The sequence below is a fragment of the Pseudochaenichthys georgianus genome, chromosome 20 (assembly GCF_902827115.2).
Source record: "Pseudochaenichthys georgianus chromosome 20, fPseGeo1.2, whole genome shotgun sequence".
Classification (NCBI taxonomy): domain Eukaryota; kingdom Metazoa; phylum Chordata; class Actinopteri; order Perciformes; family Channichthyidae; genus Pseudochaenichthys; species Pseudochaenichthys georgianus.
The window spans coordinates 206,654-228,318 of record NC_047522.1 but is presented as its reverse complement, the minus strand read 5'-3'; the positions used below and the strand labels follow the sequence as shown (position 1 = coordinate 228,318).

At 41.5% G+C, this 21,665-nt stretch overlaps 7 non-coding genes across 7 annotated transcripts; all 7 read left to right on the top strand.

Moving 5' to 3' along the window:
• The first annotated feature begins 1,589 nt into the window (after positions 1-1,589).
• Positions 1,590-1,669, top strand: LOC117466140 (small nucleolar RNA SNORD74). Its single transcript, XR_004554261.1, has one exon. It is a non-coding gene; the product is annotated as a small nucleolar RNA SNORD74 (small nucleolar RNA).
• Positions 1,670-2,276: 607 nt separating this feature from the next.
• On the top strand, positions 2,277-2,358 carry LOC117466141 (small nucleolar RNA SNORD74). Its single transcript, XR_004554262.1, has one exon. It is a non-coding gene; the product is annotated as a small nucleolar RNA SNORD74 (small nucleolar RNA).
• Positions 2,359-5,125: 2,767 nt separating this feature from the next.
• LOC117466138 (small nucleolar RNA SNORD75) lies at positions 5,126-5,193 on the top strand. Its single transcript, XR_004554259.1, has one exon. It is a non-coding gene; the product is annotated as a small nucleolar RNA SNORD75 (small nucleolar RNA).
• A 198-nt stretch (positions 5,194-5,391) lies between these two features.
• Positions 5,392-5,458, top strand: LOC117466137 (small nucleolar RNA SNORD75). The gene has a single exon (XR_004554258.1). It is a non-coding gene; the product is annotated as a small nucleolar RNA SNORD75 (small nucleolar RNA).
• A 732-nt stretch (positions 5,459-6,190) lies between these two features.
• Positions 6,191-6,275, top strand: LOC117466142 (small nucleolar RNA snR60/Z15/Z230/Z193/J17). The gene has a single exon (XR_004554263.1). It is a non-coding gene; the product is annotated as a small nucleolar RNA snR60/Z15/Z230/Z193/J17 (small nucleolar RNA).
• A 129-nt stretch (positions 6,276-6,404) lies between these two features.
• On the top strand, positions 6,405-6,489 carry LOC117466121 (small nucleolar RNA snR60/Z15/Z230/Z193/J17). Its single transcript, XR_004554242.1, has one exon. It is a non-coding gene; the product is annotated as a small nucleolar RNA snR60/Z15/Z230/Z193/J17 (small nucleolar RNA).
• A 2,223-nt stretch (positions 6,490-8,712) lies between these two features.
• On the top strand, positions 8,713-8,786 carry LOC117466131 (small nucleolar RNA SNORD47). Its single transcript, XR_004554252.1, has one exon. It is a non-coding gene; the product is annotated as a small nucleolar RNA SNORD47 (small nucleolar RNA).
• Positions 8,787-21,665: the final 12,879 nt, after the last annotated feature.

The window sequence follows — 21,665 nt, the reverse complement described above, 5'->3', positions numbered from 1 at the left end:
CAAAATCTTGCCCAGTTTATTCGTCTAATATCTAGTCAGAATGTCTTTACATCTGATAAGACATAATAACTTCAGAAGTGACACCGCAGTGAGATACCGGGTCTTGTTTTGAGACGATGCATCATCTTGTAACTAACATCATCAACTAACATCAGAAAACAGAACACTTTTCAGCATTTGCGGCTTATATTGTAACACAACATGTCCTGATCCTGGTCAAATATAGTTTAAAATAAGTTCTCCAAGCTAATTACAAGATCTGATTCATCTAAATATCCCATCTTATTTCAAGAAATCTTACCAAGCAAATATTCACTTGTTCTATTGGCAGATTGTTGTATTTATTTCAAGTGAAAACAACTTGTTTTTGGAGCAGCATTGTTTCCAGTGTTTCCAGTTATGCACCCTCATTTGAAAAATGAAAAGTCAAAAATGTAGAAGAAGAAGAAGAAGAAGAAGAAGAAGAAGAAGAAGAAGAAGAAGAAGAAGAAGAAGAAGAAGAAGAAGAAGAAGAAGAAGAAGAAGAAGAAGAAGAAGAAGAAGAAGAAGAAGAAGAAGAAGAAGAAGAAGAAGAAGAAGAAGAAGAAGAAGAAGATAGTCAAAATAAATTGTAATTGTGGTTAAATAACATTGTCTGCTGCATTTATTTGGTCAATTTAAACGGTAAGTAACGTTATTATGTCAGGTGCGCGTGACCTGTGCCGCTGCGCGTTCGTCATCTGCAAGGTGCTTACACAGCAGTCAGTGATGGTCCTGGTTAACTAAAGGTTTGAATGAGTCCTCATGTCAGACCACTTCACCTGGAGAACAAGAACCCTGAGGAAATCAAAGAAACATACAATCCCAATTTAAAAAGAAATGGCAGGACGAATGGGACCGAGGCGTTCAGGGCAGACATCTTTATAATGTTCAAAAGAAAGTTGGAGAAGTCAACTAAGTAAAGACGAGGAGGACGACATTTCCAGAATGAGATTTAGTCACACAGGGCTAAATATTAAATAACACATTATTAGTTAGGAAAGAACATGCAACAGGTAAATGTGAGTATTGTGGTCATTTTGAAACAGTGGAGCACATTTTTCTGCAATGTCTCAAATACCATCAAGAACGTGTATTCGGCTACTAAAGGAAGCACTGACCAGAAATCAAACAGAATTAAATATAGTAGAGATGTTGAGAAGGAGTTCAGGGGATGTAGCATGTAGGGCATTGTTTAAGCTTTTACAAAAGGACAGGAATTATATTAAGAATTTGGATTAACGCCGAGCTGACCCACTCCATTTCAGAAGGTGGCGGTAAATGCTCCTGAAAGCTGTTTCCCATCCGCTATAAAACTAAAGAAGAAGAAGAAACAATCACGATAATATCTGAGATGAGAGAGCCAGAGCCGGAGAGGAGCCAGAGCAGGAGGTGAGAAACACTGCTCATTTTGATCTTAATACTCGTTATAATTAAAAATATATTCATGTTTTGTTTTTTCAGGCAGGCCTCTGTCTCCCACGTGTGTGATGCTAATTAGCATGTGAGCTAATGTTGTTGATTAGCTAATGTGTGACTAATGTCACTTAAAGTCCCCTTGCTGCAGCATTCCCGTGTTTTTATGATTTTAAAATGTTGGTAGGGACAACTGAATATTTGTGTAGAATGCCAACCTCTCTGACTGCACGGGAACAAGTTAAACGATTCTGTTTAAGAGCTAGCTCTAAGCTGCTACATGTGCTAACTAGCGGCTGCATGTGCAGGAGTTAACATGCTTGGAGGTGTTGCAGCGAGTTTGTAACTAAATACATGATTTTAAGATCAATATTAAAACGTTATCTCCTTCTCTGGTTGCAGGCCTTGCGACAGGATCTCTACAAAATGGAGCTGAACATTAAATGGTGAGGAAATTATTACCAGATGTACTGAAGTACACTTTGAGCTACTTGTACTTTGAGTATTTACAATGTTGCTACTTCATACCTAAACCCACTAGTTCAGAGGTAAATGCTGTACTTTAACTCCAATATGTTTATTTAATGCCTTAATGTGCAGATTCTGGATAAATAATTAGAATACACTTTTTTGTTTTAACTTTCATGGACAATTATTCCAATACATCGTTAAAAAGGAACATGAACATCATGGTTCATTACATTAATTCAAAACTGAGGGCATTATGAACTGAACTTGTCACTCAGAATGTAATGTTTTGTATGCCTCCATGTCAGTGAGGGTGAAATGTATTGCTACCATCTCTGTGTATCCTCTTAAAGTCTCCTCTCTGCAGCTTTCCCGTGTATGATGTATGATGATGATTTAAAATGTTGGTAGGGACAACTGAATATTTGTGTAGAATGCCAACCGCTCTGACTGCACGGGAACGAGTTAAACTATTCTGTTTTAGAGCTAGCTGCTCAGAGCATGAGCTAACTAGCTGCAGCATGGGCAGGAGTTAACAGACTTGGATTGGGAGGTTGTTGCAGGTTAAACTAAATGCATGGATTTAAATATCTCTCCTCTTCTGGTTGCAGGCCTCAGGACAGGATCTCTGCAGAATGGATCTGGACATTAAATGGTGAGGAAACAGAAATGGCTTCATTTTGATCAGAGGTGGAAAGTTACTAAGATCTCAGTACTTTTACTTTAACTCAGTACTAGATCAGAGTACTTCTACTTTAACTCAAGTACTAGATCAGAGTACTTCTACTTTAACTCAGTACTAGATCAGAGTACTTCTACTTTAACTCAGTACTAGATCAGAGTACTTCTACTCAGTACTAGATCAGAGTACTTTGTGTGATTACTTAAAAAACAATGATTTATTTGAAGATTTTCAGTCTGGCTTTAGAACACATCATAGCACAGAGACAGCTCTGGTTAAAGTCACAAATGATATTCTAATAGCCTCAGACAAGGGACTTGTCTCTATTCTTGTTTTGCTCGATCTTAGTGCTGCATTTGATACTATCGACCATGATATCCTATTGCAAAGACTAGAGCACTTAGTTGGCATACAGGGAACTGCTTTAGGCTGGTTTAGGTCCTATCTATCTGAACGCTCTCAGTTTGTACGTGTTAACGATGAATCTTCCACACAAACCAAAGTTAGCCATGGAGTGCCACAGGGCTCAGTGCTCGGACCTATTTTGTTCACATTATATATGCTTCCGTTAGGCAATATTATAAGGAATCATTCTGTAAACTTTCATTGTTATGCGGATGATACTAAACTATATTTATCAATCAAGCCTGATGAAATTAATCATCTAAATAAAATTCAAGACTGCCTTAAGGACTTAAAAACGTGGATGACCTTAAACTTTTTGATGTTAAACACGACCAAAACTGAAGTTATTGTACTTGGCCCGAAGAATCTACGAAACAAATTATCTAAAGACATACTAACTATGGATGGCATTAATTTGGCCTCCAGTGAGACTGTAAGGAATCTTGGTGTTATATTTGATCAGGATTTATCCTTTAACGCCCACATAAAATCAATTTCAAGGACCGCCTACTTCCATCTACGTAACATTGCAAAAATCAGGCATATCTTGCCTCAAAACGATGCAGAGAAACTAGTCCATGCATTTGTTACTTCTAGGCTGGATTATTGTAACTCTTTATTATCAGGGAGTACCAAGAAGTCAATCAAGTCGCTTCAGCTGATTCAAAATGCTGCGGCTCGTGTACTAACCAGAGTTAGGAAAAGGGACCACATTACTCCTGTTCTGGCTGCCTTACACTGGCTCCCTATAGAACACAGGATAGAATTTAAAATTCTTCTTCTCGCCTACAAAGCCCTTAATGGGCAGGCGCCATCTTACCTTAAAGAACTCATTATACCCTACTGTCCTACTAGGGCATTGCGTTCCAAGAATGCAGGGTTGTTGGTTGTTCCTAGAATCTTTAAAAGTACAATGGGAGCCAGAGCCTTTTCTTATCAAGCTCCACATTTGTGGAATCAGCTTCCAGTTTGTGTTCGGGCGGCAGACACCCTATCCGTTTTTAAGAGTGCGCTTAAGACCTTCCTTTTTGATAAAGCTTATAGTTAGGGCTGATTAGATTCAGCCCCTAGTTTTGCTGATATAGGCTTAGTTTGTCGGGGGACATCTTACTTCTTCCTTCTCTCTGTCTATACCTGTGTCCTCTCATGTTCCGATTAACCCAGCTTCCCCACATGTCTTTCTTTTTGGTGTCTATATACGCTGGGATCCGGAGTCATGGATGAGCCTGCGGTCCTGGATCGCGAGCGCTGGATCTTGAGTCGTGGCTGTGGTCCTGGATCATCGGTCCTGGATGGATATCCTCGTGGATTCATCTTCCTATTATATACACACATGCATTTCCAAACATTTGGACTACCTATGTTGCAAATGTATTATCTTTTCAATTTACACACGGCATCTATTGCACGTCTGTCCGTCCTGGGAGAGGGATCCCTCCTCTGTTGCTCTCCCTGAGGTTTCTCCCATTTTTCCCTTTAAACTGGGTTTTCTTTGGAAGTTTTTCCTTGTACGATGTGAGGGTCTAAGGACAGAGGGTGTCGTATTGTCATACTGATATTCTGTACACACTGTGAAGACCACTGAGACAAATGTAACATTTGTGATATTGGGCTATATAAATAAACATTGATTGATTGATTGATTGATTGATCAGAGTACTTCTACTTTAACTCAAGTACTAGATCAGAGTACTTCTACTTTAACTCAGTACTAGATCAGAGTACTTCTACTTTAACTCAGTACTAGATCAGAGTACTTCTACTTCTACTCAGTACTAGATCAGAGTACTTCTACTTTAACTCAAGTACTAGATCAGAGTACTTCTACTTTAACTCAGTACTAGATCAGAGTACTTCTACTTTAACTCAGTACTAGATCAGAGTACTTCTACTTTAACTCAAGTACTAGATCAGAGTACTTCTACTTTAACTCAGTACTAGATCAGAGTACTTCTACTTTAACTCAGTACTAGATCAGAGTACTTCTACTTTAACTCAGTACTAGATCAGAGTACTTCTACTTTAACTCAGTACTAGATCAGAGTACTTCTACTTTAACTCAGTACTAGATCAGAGTACTTCTACTTCTACTCAGTACTAGATCAGAGTACTTCTCCACCTCTGCTCTGACTGCTAAACTGGTGATGTTTCATTATATAAGAGTAGTGGACAGAAGTGATTTCTGAAACTTAATGGCTGAAGTTTAACTGATAGCATGCTAATGTTAGCAGTGTGCTATTTCACTGATTCCTAAAGTGAAGCAGTTTCTCCAGATGTGTTTTAATCGGAGTTCTTGATGTTGTTCAGGTGGAAGAAGAAGTCTCTGAGCTGGGAACCTCCTCAGATCCTCTGCTGTGATTTACTCCATCTGCTCAATGAAGAAACTACAGATTTTAAGTGGAAGTTTGTGATGATTTAGTATAAGAGTAGTGGACAGATGTGATATCTGAGAAACCATACGCTGACGCTTCCATTTAGAGCTATATGGTGTCTTTGTCTCATGTTGTGGAGCTAACGAGGGTTTGTGTCCACAGGCCTCAGACATGGAGCGACACGTGGAGCTGAACAGACTGCCCGACACAGACTCGCCACCGGCCCTTTATATAGCCCGGCCTCTTGGACTTGGGACCAGAGAGGCGGCTGCAGGACACCGAGTTGGACCTCTTTGTTACACGGAGCGACATGTGAAGCTGAAACGAGGTGAGCCTCAGAGTTTCTCAAGGTCTTCCTCTCTCTCGTCTGTGAAGACAGCATTTGCTACTCTCGACTACCTGGATGACGATACCTCCAACCCACCAGTTGATCTATCTGAGGCTCACAGCGAGAAGAAAGCACTCTGAATGTTAGAGATGGAGCTCATTTTACTCTGTTCCTGCAGGAGATGACCTCCAGCTGAGCTCCAGCTGACCTCCAGATCAGGTGATGCATCCATCATGTCTCAGCACCCTTTAAAGGACTCTAAATGATGATCTTGTAACAAAACATTGGGAATCTCTCTGAGTCAGAGTGAAAGAAGACTTGTATCTGATGCGTGCAGATGAACAGACGCCTCTTTATTGAAACATGCCTTTTCTAAAGTGAGTCCTCTCTCTTGCAGCTGGTCCTCTGACCCTCCTCTCCCCAGGACCCTCCTCTCCTAAGGACCCTGGACTCAGTGGCAGGTGAGTGAGACATTCTGCTTGAGCAGCATTAATGAAGAGCTCCGACACCGTGATGAGAGCATAGTTCAGCAGATGAACCATGAAGAACAAGAGCATTTGTCTTTCGCTCCTAGCTGAGTGTCGGCCTGAAAGACCTGGAGGACTCGACTCCTGAAGCACTTGCTAACACTTCCTCTCTCTCTGACAGAAAGCAGACTGAGGCAGCGCTCCATGTGAAGGTGAGTTAAATGGAGGAACAGCAGAGTTGAAGGATGTCTAACACCGTGATGAGAGCATAGTTCAGCTGATGAACCATGAAGAACAAGAGCATTTGTCTTTCGCTCCTAGCTGAGTGTCGGCTGCAGTTCTGCTGAGCCTCAGGTGTTCCCCTCTCTGTTTAATTCAGACATGAAGACCCCTGCTGTCCAGGACTCCCACCTTCAGGCCTCCTGTGTTCCTGGTGAGCATCACAGATTAGCATGTAGCCGCTAACTAGGGGTGTAACGGTTCACGTTTTCGGTACAGCAGAAAAAAGATCACAAAACATTATATATATTTTTATTATTAAATTGTGAGTAATATATTCACTCAAATACAAAATAATAAACATTAAGGTGCAGCATTTCGATGAACTGAAATAATGTGCACTTGAACTGAACTGTACTTGTTTGACATTAGGACTTGCTCGTCATTGTATCATGTTTTTTAAAGAGCAATGAACTCGTACACGTGGCTTGCTGAAAGGGCCTGCTGGCACCAACAATGAGATTACTTCTAAATTGGTTTAAATCCTACTTAAAGGACAGAAACAACGTTGTTTCTATAGGTAAATACACATCCGAGTTGACAAATATGACATGTGGGGTTCCTCAAGGCTCCTTCTTGGGGCCTCTTCTCTTTAACGTCTACATGCTACCACTGGCTCAGATAATGAAGAACAACAACATAAGTTACCATAGCGATGCGGATGACACACAAATCTACGTAACAATTTCACCAGGAGACTATGCTCCAATTCAAACACTGAGTAAGTGCATTGAACAAATCAATGACTGGATGTGTCAGAACTTTCTCCAATTAAACAAAGATAAAACTGAGGTAATGGTTTTTGGAGCCAAGGCAGAACGTTTAAAAGTTAGCGCTGAGCTTCAGTCTGCAATGTTCAAAACAACAGGTAAAGCCAGAAATCTAGGTGTAGTCATGGACTCTGACCTGAGTTTCAACAGTCACATTAAAACAGTTACTAAATCAGCCTACTATCACCTAAAGAACATATCTAGGATTAAAAGACTAATGTCACAGCAGGATTTGGAAAAACTTGTCCATGCCTTTATCTTCAGTAGACTCGACTACTGCAATGGTGTCTTCACAGGTCTCACTAAAAAATCTATTAGAAAGCTGCAGCTGATTCAGAACGCCGCTGCTCGAGTCCTCACTAACACTAAGAAAGTGGATCACATCACTCCTGCTCTGAAGTCTTTACACTGGCTTCCTGTGTGTCAAAGAATAGATTTCAAAATACTGCTGCTGGTTTATAAAGCACTGAATGGTTTAGGCCCAAAATACATTTCTGACCTCCTGCTAAACTATGAACCATCCAGATCTCTCAGGTCTTCGGGGACTGGTCAGCTTTCTGTCCCCAGAGTCAGAGCTAAACATGGAGAAGCAGCGTTCAGTTATCATGCTCCAAATATCTGGAACAAACTCCCAGAAACCTGCAGGTCCGCTGCAACTCTGACTACTTTCAAATCCAGGCTGAAGACTTTTCTTTTTGTCGCTGCTTTTAATTGAACTATTCATATCTTAAACTGCACTGTAACTTTTATCCATGTATTTTTCCTTAATGTTTATTTTATTAGCTTTTCTTTTTTAATGCTTAATGTCTTTCATTTTTTTTTGTGTAAAGCACTTTGAATTGCCTTGCGTTGAAAAGTGCTATATAAATAAACTTGCCTTGCCTTCCAAAAAGTTTTTCACATTCTCAATTTTTCTTTAAGTTTAACGTTATATTCGTTCGGATACACACGTGGGCCCATACCGAATATTTACACCGTTACGAATACCGTTACACCCCTACCGCTAACATGACTCAGATGTGATGAACGTGAATCAGGTCTCTGATCCCGTTGAGGAAAATTAGTATTTAATCTGATCTGAGTTAGCTTCAGGGAAACTAACAGGCTTTTTATACTGGGTTAATTTACACAACTCTTCTGTGTTTTCAGATCCAATCAGCTGTGAGGCTGGATCGGCTGTGAGGGTCGATCAGCTGTTCAGAGGGACTTCAGGTGAGAATCTGATCCTCTCCTGAGACTTTAGGAAGACTGAGGGTTCAGTGATGTTTACAAATGTCTGATCTGAACTACAATGTGGAACAATCTGTGACGGAGAACCCAGAGGAGAGAACCACAGTCACTTTGAATTGTAATAGAGTAACACAGTCAACCTGTGGCTGACTGATAAGACGTGATGTCCTTCTCCTCAGGAAAGAGCCTGTCAGACTGAACATGGGACACTTGAGGACATGCAGGTGGGTCTCACCAGGAGTGTGTTATCAGAATGTGTGTGGCGTTAATGAAACACTACCTGTGATGAAAAGATTCTGCCAAATGATCTCTCGTGATTATACCCCTACCGTTCCATTATGTTCTGAGGCCGTGTGCGCTCCAACGCCTCTGCTGAGTCTCTGCCTTTAGGTCTAATGAGAGTTTGTGTTTCTGTCCAAAGAAGCCCCTCCAGGATCTGCTCTGGGATCAGCCTCTCATCAGGTGAAGCCCCTCCCCTCCAGGATCTGCTCTGGGATCAGCCTCTCATCAGGTGAAGCCCCTCCCCTCCAGGATCTGCTCTGGGATCAGACTCTCATCAGGTGATGCCCCTCCAGGATCTGCTCTGGGATCAGCCTCTCATCAGGTGAAGCCCCGCCCCTTCAGGATCTGCTCTGGGATCAGCCTCTCCAGGTGAAGCCCCTCCCCTTCTGGACCAGGATCTGCTCTGGGATCAGCCTCTCATCAGGTGAAGCCCCGCCCCTCCAGGATCTGCTCTGGGATCAGCCTCTCCAGGTGAAGCCCCGCCCCTTCAGGATCTGCTCTGGGATCAGCCTCTCCAGGTGAAGCCCCTCCCCTTCTGGACCAGGATCTGCTCTGGGATCAGCCTCTCAAGGTGAAGCCCCGCCCCTTCTGGATCTGCTCTGGGATCAGCCTCTCCAGGTGAAGCCCCGCCCCTTCAGGATCTGCTCTGGGATCAGCCTCTCCAGGTGAAGCCCCTCCCCTTCTGGATCAGGATCTGCTCTGGGATCAGCCTCTCATCAGTTGAAGCCCCGCCCCTCCAGGATCTGCTCTGGGATCAGCCTCTCCAGGTGAAGCCCCGCCCCTTCAGGATCTGCGCTGGGATCAGCCTCTCCAGGTGAAGCTCTCTCTGATACCTGAAATGACTGGTTAGGAACGTGTCATTAGATTACCTGTGTATTCTCAATTCTCTAAGGGGCTTTATATTATCGAGACATTATGAAAAGTATCCAAAATATTCTGTGCCCTTCCAAAAACATGCAATATTTACTTCAACTAAAATAATTCTAGAACAAAAACGGCTAGATGGTTATAACATAAACCAATATACATCTCCAACACAGACCTTAGAGGTGTTATAAACATATTTAATATCTACGCTATCTTGAGATTTCTATATTGCTTGTTCTACTTTTTTATTTGTAATGTGCACTACTTAACGTGCTGCTGCAACAACGAAAACATTTCCCAATTTAGGATCAATGAAGTATGAATATTGTACTTACTAAACGGGACGAGCATTAAGACATGGTTATTGTTTACTCCGTGTGCCTGTGTTCCTAAACTGTTTGTTTATATTTGTTCATGATTAAAAAAAGTAAACACATTGCGTTTTTGTTGGGCGATGTTACCGGAAGTGACGTTCCATCGAGTACCGGAAAATATGTAATAATCACCTCCTTCGCTTCTTGGTTTTATAGGGAGATGTCGCAGTGGCTGATGGGAAAAACAGTTCAAACTGCTAGCGCCCCTACTGGCCGTTGGTGTCATTGAGTGTATTTGTATAAAGGGCTGAGTGATATGGAAAACATCAAATATTTAATTAAATACTCGATATGAATATTGTATAGTTGACTATAGGTGCTTTTATCAAATATTTACTCAATAAGATGATTGATAAATTATATAACTAGTGTGATATTGTAAGTTATTGGGTAAAGACCAGAGTTTAAAAACAAATGATAAAGTGACATCGCTTGCTTGTAAGCTGCCTTAAATCCCATCCCATCATAGATAAAATTGCCCAGCTCTTTAAAAATAAATAAAACTAAGGCGAGAAACTAAAGGTGAAAGATTGTGTGAATAGTGTAAATAAATAAAATAATACATATATTTAGAGGCTCTTTTCCCCTAAAAGCATGATCTTTAACACGTTATAGCCTAATTAGCATGGCTGTTAATCGTTTTCTGTTGAGGATGCACGATTTGGAAAAAATGCATTTATGTTGCCTGATAAAATATAAAGGGGCCAAAATGATGAGTTTATTATTTAATTAAGTGTAAAAACGATAGCACCTTCTTCTTCTTCTTTTGGTTTAATGGCGGTTGGCAAACAGCTATAAGGTGCATTTACCGCCACACACGACAGAACATTGGTGAAGGAAACTGAATCTACCAGGTGGTTAATTTGTGTTAATTGATTGCTCTCTCCAGGTGAGGGTTAGAGACCCCGCCCTCCTGACCATCAGCTGATCGAGGCTGTGATTGATCAGCTTGTCTGAAGGAGTCCTTTAAACTGTAGTCCACCTCCCTCTACCTGGTCCACATCCTCAGGTGAGACCACTTCACCTGGAGAACAAGAACCCTGAAGAAAGGAGTCTGAAGGAAATGAGCTAGCAGACAAATATGCAAAGTGTTGGGTAAACTCCCATCGTACATCTGCGCTCTGATTGTCACACAGACAGTTGCAGGTAGCTATTGCCTGACATCACATGATGTGGTTTTATTACATGTGCCAAGTGCAAGGACTGACTTAGGGACGAAAGCTTTTATGTGTGCAGCTCAGTGGCGGCGCTAGGGGGTGGCTACTTGGGCTCAAGCCCCGGATGTTTCACTTACACAAAAAAAAAGTTTTATATATATTTTTTAAAACGTCTCAGGAGTAATGTGCAGTACCGGAGTCCACCAGAGAGGCAGCCACTGTGGGACATTAGCCTGCGTACTGCGTAGCCTGCCCTGAAGAAGAAGTGATCCTTCCTAGTGCCTGACAAGTTTTAAGCTAATAGCCTATACAGTTATGGATATTAGAAAGTTATTGTCATCGAAGCAGCCGGCGCCACAAGCTGCTGCAGCAGCAGCAGTATCAGCAGCTGACAAAAATGTCATCACCAGCAGTGAAGAAATGGATGATGTTTCAGGTTTGTTAATCTAATGGTGATATCTGCACTCTGGCTGACTGAGTAAGAAGTGAAAAAGAGTGATGTAACGTTAATGTTATAGCTACTAAACATGGAGTAACCACACTAAGTATACCTTTACATGTTGGTATGTATACAGAACATGAAGGATGTAACGTTAACCCTTCATACCTCAGTCTACTTTTAAGACACTAAAATAACGTATTCCAATTTTTATTTAGTTTTCGAGCGTGGAATTATACCGGCTCTCGTTTCAGTACACATAACAACAGAACTGACAGGCAACCCTCTGAATCAGATTCCGATTGGCTGTGACTGCATCCACTCGGAGTGTCCGATTCAGAAACGTGACTCTTACACTCTTTACGTCACAAACAAAGATGGTGGATGAGAATAGATCTATAAAACGATAAGCAATGCGCCAGAATCAAGGTGAGACTATCCGCATCCTTTAAAACTCTACGCACATTCGTTTCACCTTAATAAGTAAACGACTATTTGAGTGAGTTAAGGCATTAGTTTGCTTCATTAAAGGGTGTTAATGAGTGTTCTCCAGTGCCTTTTGTCCGCTTTAAGGTGTTATTAAGGTAGGGTTAATGTTGCTCTCAAAGTGCACCAGATTAACGGCCCGTCCACACAGCGGCGTGCGCTGACGCTTGCCGGCGGGCGTGTCTGAAACTCGACCAACAACCATTCACATGAATCTCCCGCCCCTGACACACAAGCAGCGGTTTGATTGGCTAGAGCTTGTACTGGCATATGATTCGATTGGCTGACGCTTCTGCCGAGGCGTCAAAAGTTGAACATTGCTCAACTTTTGCAGCGAGCCACGCCAGCTACGCTCCACGTCGCTTCCCACGATGCATTTCGGCTAAAAGTGACGTCACCCCATTCAAAGTGAATGGTGAAGCGTCAACGCACGCCGCTGTGTGGACGGGCCGTGATGCTTTCAACTTCAATATTTAAAAAAAAATCTTCCCGGCATGCCCCCGGACCCCCCCGAGAGGAGGCGACGACCCCCCTAAAGGATGTTCGGTCCACCCCCCACTTATAAAAAATAGCACTGTACCCCTGCACCCCCCCCCCCCAACCCAACGACTCCTGGGCTAAGCCCCGGATCTCCTACAATCCTAAATCCGCCTCTGGCTCCTCTAACTTGGAACAGTCTTCAAAATAATTGAAACTGAGTAATTTGGTTCCACTGTATGTTTTTAAAGCTCGTATAGGTGCAATGATACTTGATACTGTTGGTACTTGTCAATGTCTCTAGGTGTGTACATGTAGCCCTGTAAATACGATGTCCTTTTGTGTTATCTGTTTGTTGTAACCATGGGCGGCGCCAGGATTTGTTTGCTGCAGGAGCTCAGCAGTTGCTATATGACAGCACGGCGTTGCTAGTTAATTTTCAAAATAAACAAACAATACCAGTGGGCCAAGCACGAGCCTGTTCATATTGTAGCGTTCACCGCTATTCAAGATCACTCAAGCCTTCAATGTCGAAAACGTTCTCTTTATTTACAGAACCAATCAATAGTGTAACACTCATGACTTTCACGTAACACACACCGGAAAACGCACACATACACACACCTGGAAGGGGCGGTCTCTCCCTAACTCCCACCAACAACATTGCCTAAATAACGCACTCCTCCTCCTCCTCCTCCTCCTCCTCCTCCTCCTCCTCCTCCGTTCTCTTCTCCTCATTCTCAATTCCCCGTGTTAGATCTCACTGTCAGCACGCCTCGAACAATGCGCCATGTCGGAAAATATAACACATTCTTGATTCATTTAAAATGACCATTTGTAACTGAGAGGAGTGACTGCTCATTTCTGCCGAGATGCTCAAAGGGTGAGACGCTGTGTCTGAGAATCACTGACTAGCAGAATGTGTATATTCTGGAGTGGAGCTCTGCAGAGAGCAGGGTGGAGGAAATGAGGGCAGTGGATCATCACGGTGCGGAGAGGAGCAGCGCTAGTTCCACTGCAGCTCGTGGTAGCAGCTAGCTGGTCCTGCTGCTGCGGGTGCAGCGGGTCAGTTGGCCGGGGCACCTGTTCTTCGTGGTCCCAATCCTCCCGGTTTTCATAGTGAACATCGGGATCCTTGTGGATAGCAGGGTTGTCCGTCTGGACCGGCTCCGTTGGAGAACGCGGTCGTTTACGCTGACTTGTGACTGTGAGAAATGTTTCCATTTTCGATCTACTGAGAATTAGCCAAGTAACAGTTCACGCAGTAAATTACAACGACCCGCCCCTGATAGATCCCGCGAAAATGTATCATATTTATACACATTCTCGCGGGCTGAGAGAATGTGTATAAATATGATACATTTTCATATCAAAACAATGGGGTGCTAAGCCGTTGCGAGGCCAATTGTTGGAGTTGCTATAGCAACTCCTAGATACCCCCTGGCGCCGCCCCTGGTTGTAACCTACTTGATGCCATGTTGGACAGGTCTCCCTCGATGATCTCAATGGGACCCAGGGCCGGCCCTCGGCATAGGCAGTATAGTCGAATGCTAAGGAGGCATCAACCCATAGGGGGCGCCGCAAATTGGGGAGAAAAAAAAAAAGTTAGAAATTAAAAAATATATATTTTTTTTTTAATTTCATAACAGCACAATTTCCCGATTTTGGATCAACAAAGTACATCTTATTATCTTATACTAACAGAACTACGCCTATATTGCGTACAGCACCCATAAACTATGGCACACCCCCCCCCCCCAAAATCAAGTTGAACTGCCCCAGACCCAGTAAAAACCAGAGATTTATGTGAAATTGTTCTTTTTTTTTAAATAATGGTAGTGTGCAATTATAATTTTTAATTTTAAATAAATCAAACTCCCAAAAAATGTACACAGCTTCTGTGTGCTTTTATTAACATTGGAATTTACTGTGTAAGCGGCCGCGGGGGTAGAGCTTTAGAGAGCTCTCTCCTGAAAGACTGAGAGGCTCCGATAACCTCAGCTCAGTGAGGTAAAGGCACACCTTTATATGATCATTATAGTTATACAAAAATAAGAGAACAGGTGAAAAACAGGTATAAAATACTATATGACAGTACAGAAAAGTTGTTATTAATAAACAAGAATACAGTTTGAAAGGGGAGTGATTTATAAAGTATCCATAAAGAAAAAGAAAATCTACTTACAGTTCTGTTTCATATGGGTGTTGAGAGATGTATCCATAGATCTCCTAATGTTGCTCTCAAAGTGCACCAGATTGACGCTTTTAACTTCAATATTACACAATATACACCACAACCGTGCACGCGCGAGTCATAGTAAGTGTCTGCATTTGGGGGGGGCGCCAGCTAAAATCTTGCCTAGGGCAGCAAATTGGTCAGGGCCGGCCCTGGTGATGGACATCAGGAAATGGTTAAAACAACCAGCCCTTATCGCCAGCATACACTGCATCTACTGCAGGTAATAACAGTTCAGATCATGGTGACATTACGTTACCCGCGGCCACTGTCGTGGACACTAACGCCCGACTCTGCCCGCCTCGCCCACGGAGGCGGAGCAGCCACAGCCGTCTTCGTTGCCCCAAACACCGCCACCCCTCAGCGACCCTCAAGTGCCAGAGGACCTCGGCAATACAGAGCCAGCCCAGGTATATCTAAAAAAGTATCCAACTCGTCTGAACAGTGGGGTGAGGCGCTCATTTTGCAGCTCATGGTTTCAAAACAGAGATTGGCTGGAATATTCATGTAAAAAACATGCCATCTTCTGCTATGCCAACACACTCTCACTCCCTAAGCGTCCAGGAGCAACGTTTGGTCAGTGTCCGTGGCGTCCAATTGTGACGCTCCTAGGCTCCTTCAGCGTCATAAAGGGACGCAAATAGCTTTCAACTGATTGCAATGTATTCCCATCTGCGGCGGGATTTGACGCTCATGGAAGCACGGCATTCGTTTGTGTCGGCTGCCCATAAAAGGCAATGTGAGCGTCCATTCCCATTGGATAACGGAGAATTGTACACCCGGAAGTAAGTACTCCTCTTACTGTCGATTGATTTTACAGTGATATCTGCACTACTCATCCACTAAAAAACACCAGATTATCCTTGTTAATTACACAACATTGATTGGTTTAAATTGTGTGCAATGCTTTTGTATTTTTCCCCTTCGATTCGGAGAAACAAATATTTTTTCTGAGTAAAGGATGGCAGAAGACACTACACTACCCAGAATCCCCAGCTATCGATTGGACTACTAATATTTAGAGCCCCAAGAGTGTCCAAAACATTTTAACGCAGATCCGTTGTTTGCCGTTGCCCTTCCAGTTTGGCTGTGTAGAAGCAACAGCTGTTTCTGTGCGGACAGGAGTTCTGAGTGTGTGTGTGGTGTTGCCAGCAGCAACACACTATTTGGTATCTGTTTGGCTCCAAATACCAAACAGATCATTGCAGCATGCCATGATCCCCTCTGTTTCAGCCCTGTTTCTAAGGTGCTGGACAAAACGTGTAAGTATCATCAACATTTGTTTGCCACAGATCTGATTTTCTGGAATAGTGCAAAAGCCAATTTGGTACCCAATATGTACAAAACATTTACAAACTGTTATTTGAAATATGACTAATTCAATACGTTTGATAGTGATATATCAAACCAAATAGCTTTAATATTGGAGCATCATCCTTCAGACGCCTGGTGTACCACAACGATGTAAAACACATAGTGGGATATAGTGATATTGCTTCAAACACGATTATATTTAGTGAAATCAAAAATCAATTAAAATCAACTGATCTGTATATAATGTCAGTGTAGTGGAAACTTCTGTGTAGCAATGTTCGAGGAGTCACCGACTCAGGAAGGAGACAAGGTAGAGCAGGAGTTTTGATGTCAGAGCACTGATGATTTATTAAGAGGTACGGCCGGAGAATTCACATCACAAGTCACAGCAGCCACGGTCTGACTGCACGGGTGGTTGCCACGTCAATTCTGGAGCGCCTCTCTCTTGTCAGCCCATTTAACTGGTTTCAGAGAGAGTCGTCAACATGTTTTGATAAGATAGCTTTAGACAGTTGGGCACACTGAGTCACTTGCTTCCGCCACTTATGGCCTCGAAGATGTCATACCTTGGAGTCCACAAACAACAAAGAAGGAAGTGTCCCAGTGCATCCACAACAAAGACCACCTGTGACCTAGTATTGACCGGTCACAGAATGGGAACAATAACATTATTGGCTGAAGCAGCCTGTGTCCTTAAAGGACAGGAACAATAACATTATTGGCTGAAGCAGCCTGTGTCCTTAAAGGACAGGAACAATAACATTATTGGCTGAAGCAGCCTGTGTCCTTAAAGGACAGGAACAATAACATTATTGGCTGAAGCAGCCTGTGTCCTTAAAGGACAGGAACAATAACATTATTGGCTGAAGCAGCCTGTGTCCTTAAAGGACAGGAACAATAACATTATTGGCTGAAGCAGCCTGTGTCCTTAAAGGACAGGAACAATAACATTATTGGCTGAAGCAGCCTGTGTCCTTAAAGGACAGGAACAATAACATTATTGGCTGAAGCAGCCCGTGTCCTTAGAGGACAGGAACAATAACATTATTGGCTGAAGCAGCCTGTGTCCTTAAAGGACAGGAACAATAACATTATTGGCTGAAGCAGCCTGTGTCCTTAAAGGACAGGAACAATAGACGTCAAGGTTGGTCCTGTATGTCACATCTAGGAGTCTGAGATAATTATTTCCCTAACAGTTCCTCTCTTTTTATCATTTATGATGACCTAAAACATTAGTCTAATAATAATTTGGTCAATAATTAACTCAATAGGCGTCTCCAGATTCGAGTGTGGTCTCACCTTACATTATTTACATCACAAAGTAGAATACGATTGAAACATTCAATCACAATGATTGATACAGCCAATCATAATAGGAAAAATCATCTCTCATCAGTGTTTGATCATCTTTTGTCAAAAGCATAATAATGAACACACATAATAACACAGATGCATAAATAGCAAAAATACTTTTAAACTAATATATTTTATCATTTACAATTAGTTAATTTCATTTATCAAACTATAAAATCAAAACCAGCTTGCCGCTTTAAAGATTTACTCCAAGGCAATCACTAGTCAAAAGCATTTTAAAACTTAGGATCGAAAGAGATCCAGCTAAAAATTCACAGTTAGGGTATAACATTCACAATGGTGATTTGATCAATCTGTAATCTGCAAAAGTGCAGTGTCCTCAATTTTAGAATTACTTTTACTTAAATACGCTTTAGTCAAGAGTAAGGCACTTAGTCAAATCAATACATTAATTTCAGTCAAGTACATTGTTCAAAATCTGAAAAGGAAAAGTTAGGCAAATATTCAAAGACTTTTGTAAAAACCTGGAAAGGAAGGATTAAACGTTCTTAAAACTTGAATTATTACATTTGTGAATGCTACCACTGATCTGTACCAAATTAAGTCTATCAATTATTTCTATTAGCCATACTTACCTGAGCATCTACTTATGGTACTTGGAAAGGATTCTTCTGTGTTTATCTAATGTTGAATATAGAATATCAATTTCTTTAAATTATATTTCTCTAATTTGAGGATCAAATATGCTACATAATTGTTTATATGAAATATTATAAATATTTGTTTTGGGCCAAAACTGAAATTAATCCAGTACTTGAAACATCATTGTAGGTCTTTCTGTGCATGGATAATACATTAAAGATTAGTGTTGTTAAGCCTGATTGCTGGACGATTAAGGACATTAACATTATCTGTGATAATAGTATAAATATCTTATTATTATTTAGTGCGAAAGTGTAATCTGATCCGGCAAAATATATTAATCACCACTATTCAACACATGTCTGGTCATTGGAAATATAAAGACAGTCATTAATTGTACATCTGTAAACATCCAAGATATAAAATCAATTCAAAGTTCATCTTTGTACGGGAGCTGGAAGAACGTGTCCTTCAGTCTTTCTGACTCGTTCTCCTCCTCTCTTTATGACAAAGAGTGTGTGGTGTGTGTAAAAGCATCCTGATACTGTAGATTAGCACTGAGGTGCTGATTGGCTCAAACTCTTCTTCATCAGAGCGCCATATTTAAACCCCCCAATTGCTCTGCTTTTTTGTGTGGCTCATTCAGTGAGCACTGTAGTTGATCCCCCCAGTGAAACGGAGGCTCATCTGCCTGCATTCCTTCTGCTATCTGCTAGAGAGCAGTGCCAGACAAAACTGCGTATTCCAAGTGGCGCATCCAGGTCTCCCCCCGTGATGGGAGAGGTTAGGAAGACATCTTGTATGAAGCCTCTGAAGTCCTCGCTCGTCCCGCAGGGTTGTCTGCCTGAGCCCACCGAGCAGAATGGTGAAGAAGCATCCCATCTCCTCAGATAGTTGAAGATTAGAATCCTCTCATCTCGAACGACCTCGTGGCTCCTTGCCCGTGGATGGGGGTGCCCTCTGCAGCCGGAGAGCATGACCCTCTCTCTCTGACCCTTGGCCTTCAGAGCTGTCCTAGTTATTGGGTTAACACTTGATAGGGATGTTTTCCTGAGTGCAGACAACTCAAAGTAATGGATTAGCACATTATCATTTAATTACAAAAATAGGATAGGCCCCTCAGAATTATTTGGGAGCCTTCCTGACACATGCACATGCATAAATGTAAGGTTTGTGTTAGTCATTTAACCTGCAAGAATCATATACTCATCAGTCCAAAGCAGAGAAATGTTATTGTAATTTAAAGGTGAGCTAGTCCCTGTGGATATAACCCTTTCTCAATGATTCTAAATGTTATATTAATTCACCATTTGATAAAATATTAGTTTATCAGAAATATATATTTGTTCCTCTTCCATAAAACAGGTTTGAGAAATAAATGTTCCATTATAAAATTAATTACTCAATATAATTGACTCTTCCCTCCCTTTTCTTACATATGTCACATATGAAATAATAACTTGGGAGTCTATGTAAGCATGGTGTAATCTATTACTGGAGAAGACTCAGTATCACCTGTGTGCAGTTTGCAACAAAAAAACAATTGTGAGAAACATATATTATTATGCAGGAAATGTATACCTTTGTTGAAAAACAAAGCATCTCTGATTTGGGAGGAAAAGCTTCATCCCCCCTAACATCTGAGTTATTACTGATGGCATAGCATAGCATGAATGGAATTGGGTGTCTGAGGGTGTTATTACTGAGAAATGTCAAACAAATTCAAAACCTTACATTTGAAAACAGGTTTGCATTCCTCCACTTAAGGCGACGTTATCATTGGAAACAGTAAAAGATAATTGTTTTGATGTAGAATCTGTCAATTGAATCGTTAGAGCAGAACAGAATGGTCGTATTGTAGCCTGAGTACCGTGCAGCCTTTAGTTTTACCAGGTGCAAACATGGTCATATAATGTGAATACATGTAGAACTAAGAGGCCCCTGACATTAGGCCTATTTTAAAAATAGTAGGGGCTTTTAACAGCTTGCCAACTTTACAGGCATCCTCTGCATAGCAGTATGAATAGCCTTAAAACAACCCACTCTACGGTAACGAGAGTCATATTTCTGAACCAAATGCCCTAAATTAAGCCGTTAGTCCCATCTGACTGACCCAAGGGTTTGGTGCTGGTGTGACCGGGAGGCTTCCAGGTGTTCAAAGCAGATGTCAAGCTTTCAGTTCATGGCTTGGTGGGGGGAGTGGCCCACGTGAGACAGTATCAGTTTGAGGAGCATTGTCTCTGGGAGCAGGGAATGGTGTCCATTCTCGGACCAGACCATTAATGTAATTTCATGTAGAGCAGCCATAGCATCTCTGTGACTGCACTCAGCCGGGCGGTAGCAGGGTGACTCTTGAAGCCGTCCAAGGCCATAGACCAAATAGAACCACGTACCAACAAAAGGGACACAAGGTCATCAATGTCTCTCTTTACCATTGGCCTAATTGCACAATAAATGAGTGGGGGAAAAATGTGGAAGACCAATCCATCATGTGAAATGTTGAGTTAATCTAAATAATTACTTATGGGTTGAAATCAAATTAACATTAACATTTAGAACTAAAGTCAGTCCAAATTGGACTTGCACGGATCAGAATCTAAGCAATACACCATTTTCCCAGCTCTGTAATGTAAAGGATAACAAGATTAGGTACATTACAGGAGTGTTCAAAACACCCAAACATGCACACTTATCTTATTCTAGTAGAGATTAGAGGACAAGGTCTAATGTTGTGAACAAAATGATCAAGTCAAAGTTATTTTATTTATTCTAATGTTATGTACCACATTTAATTTAATGATTAATCTTGAGTTACTAATAACTTTAAAGAAGGCAACAATTTACAATTTGGATAAAGTGAAAACTCATCCTGTGTGTGTGTGTGTGTGTGTGTGTGTGTGTGTGTGTGTGTGTGTGTGTGTGTGTGTGTGTGTGTGTGTGTGTGTGTGTGTGTGTGTGTGTGTGTGTGTGTGTGTGTGTGTGTGTGTGTGTGTGTGTGTGTGTGTGTGTGTGTCTTCCCAAGGTTTAAAACATTTGGGACAGCACAGCAGTGAGAATGTTATGAGAACCAATATGTTGTTTACACTAAACTCGAAGGAAGCTAGACTGGAACACTTTAAATAAATCAAAACGCTTGCACATTAATTCAATACATTTGACATTTAGCTCGAGCTGGGTTCAATACTTTTCTTTATGGTATTTAAAATTGGGCTCGAGTAGAACCCCTGAATTTGGCTTGCAACACAAAGTGATACTGATCTCTGTTGGACTTGGACATGTTATGATTCAAAGCGTGGGCCTGTGAAAGATGCCCTTGGAAAACAACATCTATTTTTTAACTGTAATTACTTATTTTAAAGAGATTGCAACATTATACTTTTTAAAGTATTGCTCAATTAATTTAACACATTTTATTATGCACACATAAAAAAACTTCAACGAATATATTGATCCTGGCTTAACCAGCGACCTTCACTCTGTTGTTCATAAGCTCGGTTTCAGAAAACTTGTCAGTAGTTTAACAACTATTTTAATTTTTAGTAATGTCTATGGAGACCAATTGGTTGATACGAGAAATAATTTGAAGCAGTTTAATAAAGAATGTTAGACTATTTTTAAAACTGTAATTGAACTTCAACTTAT